Raw genomic sequence first — 8,782 nt, 5'->3', positions numbered from 1 at the left:
ACGGCTTGGGCTCACGCAAGGTGTTTCACCAACCTCTCGCAGCATCGCCGCACTGAGCTGGCAGGATGCTTGCTCGGCCTCTCTCCTCTGCCCTACCTAGCTGGGGATTGCCGGAGCCCGTTTTAGGTTTTTGCTGAGATTTTAGCTCGTGTCTTTTTGCAACCAGAAACGCTTCCTCGGGGGCTAAAAGCTGAACAGCACATTGGGGTTAAGAGCCTTGGTGCCTACCAGCACCCGTCCTTGCAGAGGTCCGACACCAGCCACCTCTGAGGGTAAAACCCAGCCGACTCAACCACCTGGCTTTTGGCTAGCCCTCTCTAAAGGGCCACCAAGGCCCCCATCCCTGCTGGGGCTGCAGAGCCAGCCACACGCAGGGCAGACACACTGAAATGCCAGTGCCCAGTCCTCTGATGAGACAGCACAGAGGATAACAGCCCGCCACCATGGCCAGACACCAGCAATTAATCTTTTTATGCCAAAGGTTTGCCATCTGGGATACAACCCCTCACCGGGGGGTCCCACCTTAGACACCTCTGGCCAGCCCACCAGCACGCAACAGCCGACGCAGTGAGAGACACGGGATTGGGAGCGACTCACCCTGGCCATCTCCATTGCTGTCCCCGAGACCAGCAGCACCAAAGCAACCCCATCACCAGCCAAGCCGAAGGGAGCTGCTGCTCTGCACCAGGCATTTATGCCAGAGCAGGAGCAGCTGGGGCTGGGAGCTAGCAGCCCCGGTGACGGGGCTCACTGGGCACACCTGTGGTCCCAGCCCTAGCAGGGAAACCGCTTTGGAAAGCAGGGGAAGGGGATGGAAAATAGGAGATCAATGGCAAGTTAAGAACAGAGAGCGCAATTAGGCCTGGGAGCACTGCCGCTAACTGCGGGAGGAGTGAGTTTTTAAGTGTAGATGAACTGGATTTATACACTTACACGGGGCCAGAGATCTCCCAGAGAAGGCAGTGTAACGGTGCTGCCATTTATGGGGAGCAAAACTGAAGCCTGAGTGCTTTTGAAAATGGACTCCGGGGACCCAATTTTCTTCCCCTGCTAGGACAAGTCCCAACCAGGCATTTTGAAGTTATGGGAATTGCAATGGAAAAACAAAGGGGGAGAAATGACTGCGGCTGTGGATGAGCACAAAGCCGCCGGGGCGAGGACGGTCCCCCTGGGGTGGTCACAGTGGGCCACGGGCCCACCAGCCCCCCCAGCGCAGGGGTGGCCAGGCGTTTGGCCAGCCTGCCCAAAGGCGTGTGGCAAAACCCCAAAGTTTAGGCAGAAATTGCAGGTCTAATGCCAGCTCTGGCAAAGTGCTTGCTGTCCCTCCCAGCAGGCATTTGTTAAGAAAACATTTTGGCCATTGTTTTTTCCTGGGTTTCCCCCCTCTGTATTTATGTAAAAGTCCTTTTTAATTGGTCTAGGTAATTTTTTGTGAAAATCTTGTGGTCATGAACGAAATCTGAAAATGTGGTCTGGGAAACATGGCCAAAAGCCGTTTCTAATTCACACCAAAACATCCCCCCTCAGAAAACCAGTTCGAAGTCTAATTCCTTACGTGCTTGTCGATGCCATTGACTGTATCTGTCCTCCATCTCCTACTCCAGAAAATCACCCACCTTCCCATATTCAAATCCTTTCTAATAAGCTAATTTCTCCCATGAGACCTGGTTATATTATAGGTACAGCAGCCGGTTTAACCCTGAAATTAGCCTCAGCTGGAGTTTTGCTGCCATCCTCTCCCTCCAGGGTGTTTAGCCTCAAGCTTGTACCCACACTCTTGGGCATCCTCGAAAACACCCTTATCCCCACGCTGTCTGGAAGCTGAGCGCTGCAGAAGGGTTCCCAGCACCCAAAAGAGACTGAAGAAGGGGGAGCATCACCAGTGGGGTCCCGCTTGTGGGCCTGGGGGAGCATTGCAATGCACAGGGGAGAAACCGTCGGTGTCGGTATGCCAAACACGCACTGGCCTACAGCCGAGAGGTGGGGAACGGCCCGCTTGCGAAGCAAGCTGTGCAGTCAATTAGGAATTTCACTGAAATGTCAAATGATGGTCACTTTTTTTTTTTTAAAGCGACAGAATTATGCCGTGTTACAGAGAAAGTGACAGGTAATTTGGGACACTGAGGATTTCTCGGGCTCCATAGTTAATGGGGAGTTTAGCACCAATTCCTCTGTAATTTGCACTTCTGAGAAACCGCGTTATTATAAAGTCAGAAATCTCAAGCACTTTCAACTCCAGGATCTGCCAGACTGACGATGACCAGAAACTGAGGAGGCCTGAGTCCACAGGTCACCCATTTCAATATCTGAGGCTAGGTGGCTTCCAAAAACGGCCGCTCCAACGGCGGAGCCGAAAATTGGAGGTGACATTCAGAAGTCTCTGAAAATTATAACCCTGACTTCCTCCTTGAAAAGCTTATCTGAATCCTGGCTTATCCTTTGATGAGGTTACTGAAAAAGCATTCTGCTCTGAGTACTTGAAAGATAACAGGCAATATATGTGAGCTGGTGCGCTTCTCCCTGGGGGGAAAACACTATCGAATATGCCAAGCATGGGACACTAATTAAATGGCCTGAATCATGCTGGACATGAAGGTCCTGGGGTGGCTGGGCTTAACTCCTTCCCATCTTTGCGCACCCAGAGCAAACATGCACGCTCATCCAGCCAGGCTCCCGTGAGGACATGCTCCTGCAGTCCAGCGTGGTCCCAGGCATCCCGCTCCGGAGCCTGGCTTGCACACGTTTCCACGGCGCAAAGCCCTTTGTGGGAGAGAACCACATTCTCCGATCCCAGCTGATGGGCGAGCATCCTTAAGGAGTCCCTAAGACCTTCAGTAACTAAATGAAGCCCATCCAGAGAACAAGCCCACTTGACTTCTGGAAAGATGCTAAGCCAGGGCTGTGGCTAATCCTGCCCATTGGTAAAGACGTGGCAATGTTTAAACTTTTGCTGAAGTTTCAGCAAATGGTTGGGTTTCTCGGATACTAAACCCACGATTATGAGCAAGTGTCTTCCTGAGCTTTAGGAAGAAACGAAAAGCGAGCAGAGACAGAAATACTGCCGTATCAGTGAGAAGTGGTGAATTCAGTAATGCTTAATGGAGTGGCGAAGGGGCTATGAAAATTGACCCCGCTCTATTTGTGAGAGAAAATAATGGGGCTTCCTTTATAAAGTGGAGTAGCAATCACAGCTCAAAGGGTGGAAAAGAGGAAAGATAATGCACTAAAATACAAGCTGTTACGGCAAAATCAGTATTAATTATGGGGAGCCAAAGTTCTGCCCTCGGAACAGCAGCTGCAGCCACATTCCTGGGGAAGGGGCTCTGGTGACAGGCTGGCGTCTCAGTTCACGTCCCCCTTCGGAAGGGAAGGCGGCTGCCACCGCTCTTCCCCAAAGCACGGCATGTGGTACAGCACTCATCTGGGCACCAGCTCGGGCAGGGCCGGCAGCAGGAAAATTCTATTCTAGCAATTCAGCTTTTTCCTAACAGCAAATTACACTCTATGCAAAGCTTCTCTGTAAAGCTTTAAGGTGCCTTCCAGATGCGGGGCCCTACGTCACATACATTTTGTCACTCCTCTTCCTCCAGCAAAAGCCCCAAATCTTTGAATTGGTGGCAGGCAGAATTACAGTACCATTTTTCTTTGCTTTCAACTTCGAATAACTTAAGACAAATGCATGCCAAATGTGAGATGGAAGCAAGGTGTGGAGTGTGCAGGTTATTGATTACTAAAGAGGAAGTGTCTTGCGAGGGAGGTTTGCGTGACCGGCTTGAATGGGTCAATCCCTGTACAAGTATTTGGTACGGTTGGTGGGCAAGTGCATTCGCCCAGTGCAGGAGCTTGTTCCCAGACAAAGCTGCCCTCCTCTTCCTCCTGCCCGCAAACCCCCAGTGAGCTCCTCTGTAGCCAGCGTGGCCACTCTGCTGGGGTGCTCCAGCTTTGCCTCTTCTTTGGTGAGCCTGTAGCACAAAAAGCAGGGGAAAAAAAACCAAAAGTGGTTTAATGGTATAATTTATTTTAAAATTAGCTGTCTCTTAATGCTGCCCCAGCCCCCCAAACGCCAATAATTGTTGTCTGGTTCCCTGCCATATCCCCCGCCAGCGCCTTCAGCGTTTCAGGCACTGCTGCGTGAGATTAGTGAGGAAGTGTTTTGAGTCCCCTACATCAAAGGGATTGAAAAACTATAAATTTAACAGAACGTATTATGCAGGTGAGGAGGAAAAATGCAAGTTCTGTTAAAAAGGATGGCTCATTTCTCCTCGTCCTGGGGCAGGGCTTAAGGCAGCTAATATGTCTCCGGGGAAAAACCCCATTTAAGCAGACACCCACCCAAAAAAAAGCAAAATGCCAACAGGTGGGAGAAGCGCCCAGGTTCACTGCATGTGGGGAAAAGCGTTCAGTCCAGGAAGGAGGTGGGAAGGCGGTGGGAAGCCTTGGCTGGCTGGCACAGGGCCAGGGCAACAGCGAGGCTCCTGGTGCACCTCTAAGAGCAGCCACAAATCTCACATCGGGTCCCTTCCCCGCAAGACGCTGCGTAAAGATGGAAGGAAGAAGGGAAGATGAGAAACAAGGAGAAAAGGACGAAGCTAGTAGGATCAAAGGTTAGGGCAATGTTTTGCGAATTGCCTGTGACAAGCTCCCGCCGTTAATACATCCCTGCCCGCTCGTCCCAGCTGCACACCGCTGAGGGGTCCGCCGGCTGTGCCGCGCAGGCTGGCGGTGGGGCGATTGCCGGCAGCCCACGCTCGGTGCCTGCGGTGGCCGGGACAACAAAGCCCAGCAGCGCTGGGGGGAAATTCTTCAAAGGGCCCTTGCCTTGAAAACACCAAGCGTTATTTCCCTGGCCCCTTAAACAGAATAATTCATTAGTCAGCTCAGAACAATCAATATCGTGCGCCGACAATTTATACACCAACTCTGTTTACCCAGCAGACCCTCTTTGGTAATATTATTTATGATTCTAAATAACTCCATCGGTGTTCAATAGAGCTGGGAGGTACCTGGGGGACCGGGGCACAATCAAATTATGAAGACACATGGTTTACTCAGCGCTGGAAATGTTCAACTGCATTTCGTTGCTGTTAGTCCTGCTGCAGTACCTTCCCCAATCAGTTATACACCCTCCTTAATATCATTTGCTGGATGGGCAGCCTTCTTCAGGGAGAGGGCTCTTGCTCAGCCGATGGAGAGATGTGGCTGTAAATGGAGTTTTATTGTGGCTATTTCTGCATTCGCGGAGCTGAAGGACATGCCGAGCAGCTCAATGCGTCCCAGGCCACCGTGGCAATTAAACTCCTGCATTGCCGGGGATTCGCGGAGCAGGCAGGGAGAGGCAGAGGCAGAGGAAGGCAGGGCTGTGCCAGCGAGCGGCTCCAGCCCCGAGCTCTCCCGGCGAGGCTGCCCCAGCGTAGGCGCCGACTGATATGTATGCGGCACGGCACGCTCCGCATCTCTCGGCTGTATTTATGTTCGATGCATATACTGTGTACGTTTTAATAAAGCGCTTCTGATATACCCACGAACTGGCCAAATGCTGAGTCATTATTATCGACAGAACATCGCATAAGTACTCTGCTGAGCTTCCTCTGGGCTTTGAGGGTGTATAAAGCTAACACTAATGCTATATTGCTCTATAAACTCTCGTCCTCCCTGCAGAGAAGCAATAATTAATCAGACGATGCATGATATGTAACAAATTAAAAAGATAAAACTTCCCAACAAAAATTATGGGACTAGAGAGACACGGGCTGTGCTTTGCAGCGAGCTGTCCCTGGCATCCCATTTCCCTCGCTCTATTGCCATATAACTTACAAGGGCCAGATCCTGCAAGCGCTGCGAGGCAGCCAGCTCTGCAGCTCCCAGGCGCTGCCCTAGCACGGCATTCGGGCATGAAGCACGCCAGTTGCCTGGCCAACTTCAGTGCCTCCTCAGCGATCAGCCTTTGCAGGGGATGGCCGTAAGGTCGCGGGGAGCCAGGACTGGGATGCAAGCACTGGGGAAAATGTTGTGCTCCTTGTAAGCGGGGCAGATGAAAGCCAGCGCTTTCTGCTTTTCAACTTGTCCTGGAAACTCTGCTCGACACCAACGCTGCTCATTCCCAGCTTGCAAATAGCTGGGACTATAAAATAAAGTGATAACAGTTATCACTGTGGAAATATAATCTCTGAGAAAATCCCACCAGAGTAACAATTAAAAGAGATACTGAAGACTCTGACAACCCTGGATTTCTTTTTGGGTTTCAGGTACTTCTGCTGTGCAATTCCCTTTTGAAAAACCAGCATCTCCTTTCCGCAGGACACCCAGATATTTCAGGACCCATTTTTGCTCCCCTTGAAGTGGAATGGCGAAGTAAACAGCGAAGTTTCCTGCGGAACAGAAAGAAAAGACAATTTCAACTCAGAAACGCCAGGGGTTTTTCACTTCCATCTTCCCATGCAAACCTGCAGTGCTGATGAAACCCTGGGTTCTAGCAGCAACATGCTTTGGCGGGGAAGCTCCAGGCAGCCCCTGTACTTGGGCATGACATATGGGATGTGGCAGACCTCTCCCTACGGTTCCTGAGCCAGCAACGTATGTTTACCAGCAGAGGATGATCGGAGAAGGAGCCGGTAGGGGGGGCCGATGTTTTTTTCCCTCCTTTAAAACATTTGGAAAGAAGTTCAAATCATCTCTTTGGGCACACAGCTTGGCTCTCCCACTGCCGCTTCCCATCACAGCCGCTCTCAGGCTCCCTCCCCCAGCTGCCCAGACAGGCTGCTGCGAGCAATTCCTGAAACCTGCTTTCAGCCCGAGTCTGCGAGGAAAACCTGTCAGCAACATTCATTGATTTTGCTGGTGGTCAGCGGGGTCTAACTGTGCAGTCCTCTTTGGAAGAGCAGCCCTGCGAGACCCTTGGGACAGCGCTATTCGCGTCAGCCAGAGAAGCCCTTCCCCACGCCTGCGTGCTGCTGCTGGGACAAGGCGCATCGCAGCACACGCTGGAGAGGGGCAAGGACGGGTTTGGGGGTGCACAGCGGCCGCCTACCCACACAAAACGCCAGGGTCCCCAGTCACCAGACTGGCCTTAAATGCTTTGCCAAGCTCAAGTCCAAGGAGTCTTTTAGGCTGCGTATATCATGCTGCTTTTGTAGCCTTACAGGAGGTGTTTGGATATCTATATTTAGTTGTCCTCACTTCCTTTCCTCCTTGACATTTATGAATTTTAGATGTCTCTCGCTCTGGGCCTCTGAAGGGCATCTTGGAGAAACACGCCGTGACCCCTGCGCTGCACTTCGTCCCGGTGAAGTTGTGCAAGGGACACGCCACAGGGACGGGTCTTCAGCCTGTCTGACAGACTGTCGGTGCTTGCCCAGCCATGGGATGCTCGGGTACCGTGGGTGCTGCTGTGGTGCTCTCCAGCCTTTAACAGGCATGTGGGGCTGCTGCTGGGTCTGTGGCTGCTGAGAGAGGGAGAGAAGGAGAGGGAGAGATGACTGGGAGTGGTGGAAAAAAACAAGATTACAAGGGATCGGGGAGATGCTGTTAAAGCACATGGCAACTTACAGATGAAACGGGCAGTGGCTGCCTTGAGCTGAAGGCCATGTTGGCAGCGGGCCTGTGCAGGAGTGCTGTCAGAGAATAAGCCTTGCTGAAGTGTGGGCGGGATGGGAGACCCTGCAGACCCCTCCATCACTCCTTGTGCCAGCTCATCGGGAAGGGGTCCTGCTCCCATCCTCCTTACCAAGGTCCACTTCAGTAGCATGCCAGGTAATGTACTTCTCATTCTTCCCACTTAATACCCCGGACTCCTTCGATGGCGCTAAATCTGAGTGGTAGATAAACATTAGTTTCACAGCTCACAAAGCAGAACTGCTGGCTACTGCCAGTCTAGACGTAATGAGTTCCCCCCGGGACCCCTGGGAGCGTTTAGAGTGGGCTCTTCTTTACGCAGGCTGCCAGTCAAGCTGGTGCCAGGGGGGAAGCAGCGCCATTAATCTCTTTCCCACCATCCCAGCCATAGCTGAAATCCCTTCGAGCATGTAACAGTTTTATTTTAATGTGCCGTCCCGCCAGCATGTGGACAGGAGCAGCTTGGGCCGCCCGCACGCCAGCTTTCTGTTGTTTCACAACACCTCCCCATCGTGAGCCCTGGCCGGGAAATCTCTAATTTGGGGGGTGAGGGGCGAGGTGGGGATGAGCCGACAGGATGAAACAAACAACGAGGGAGAAGTGTTCACATGTTTTACTTTTCACCCAGGCTGGTGTTGTCACCTCCTTGGGTATCCTTTAATTAACAGCAGATCGCTGTTCTGCGGAGAGAGACTAATTTAGCACCCAGAAGAGGAGCAAGGAAAGTTTGCTTGGCAGCCAGGCGCCAGCAGCCAGGGACGTCTCCCACTGCATCACGCTTTCACTGGGATGCTAAATCACTTGTCAGGAGCTTTTCCCCAACAGCCAGAGCAGATCAGCTAATGAAAGTGATGTCATGTGGATATTCAGGAGTGCTCCAATGGACCGGCCACGGCTGCTGGTGCTGGTGCTGCTTCCCGGATACCTTGGGTCCTCCTCTGGGAAGTAAAACACCGCTCACGCCCATGTCTGCTCCCTTCTTCCAACCACAAAAGAAAAAATCAGTGCCTCGCTGTTCGGCAGTGCCTGGTGCAGGCAGCCAGCAGGCAGGGCCATACTGCCCCTGGCCCCCACCGCCGCCAGACAGCTGCGCAGTCCCAGGCACTGGAAATGGTGGGGACCACGGATGCAGCACATATGGATGTTGTCCACAAAAACCATGCCTGCTAAT

The 8,782-nt window shown here is 52.3% G+C and overlaps 1 long non-coding RNA gene across 1 annotated transcript in view; it reads right to left on the bottom strand.

Annotated features, from left to right (window-relative positions):
- Nucleotides 1-2,036: 2,036 nt before the first annotated feature.
- LOC128141664 (uncharacterized) overlaps nt 2,037-8,782 on the bottom strand; it is a 29,971-nt gene continuing 23,225 nt past the window's right edge. Inside the window, exons 3-6 of the long non-coding RNA XR_008235132.1 lie at nt 7,546-7,807; nt 7,028-7,439; nt 5,815-6,368; nt 2,037-4,850 (exon numbers count right to left, since the gene is read on the bottom strand). This is a non-coding gene — a long non-coding RNA (uncharacterized LOC128141664). The remainder of the gene's footprint in view (nt 4,851-5,814; nt 6,369-7,027; nt 7,440-7,545; nt 7,808-8,782) is intronic.

Source organism: Harpia harpyja, chromosome 4 (genome assembly GCF_026419915.1).
Source record: "Harpia harpyja isolate bHarHar1 chromosome 4, bHarHar1 primary haplotype, whole genome shotgun sequence".
NCBI classification, from domain to species: domain Eukaryota; kingdom Metazoa; phylum Chordata; class Aves; order Accipitriformes; family Accipitridae; genus Harpia; species Harpia harpyja.
Note: the sequence above shows the minus strand (reverse complement) of the source record. Positions and strands in the feature narration are given on the sequence as shown.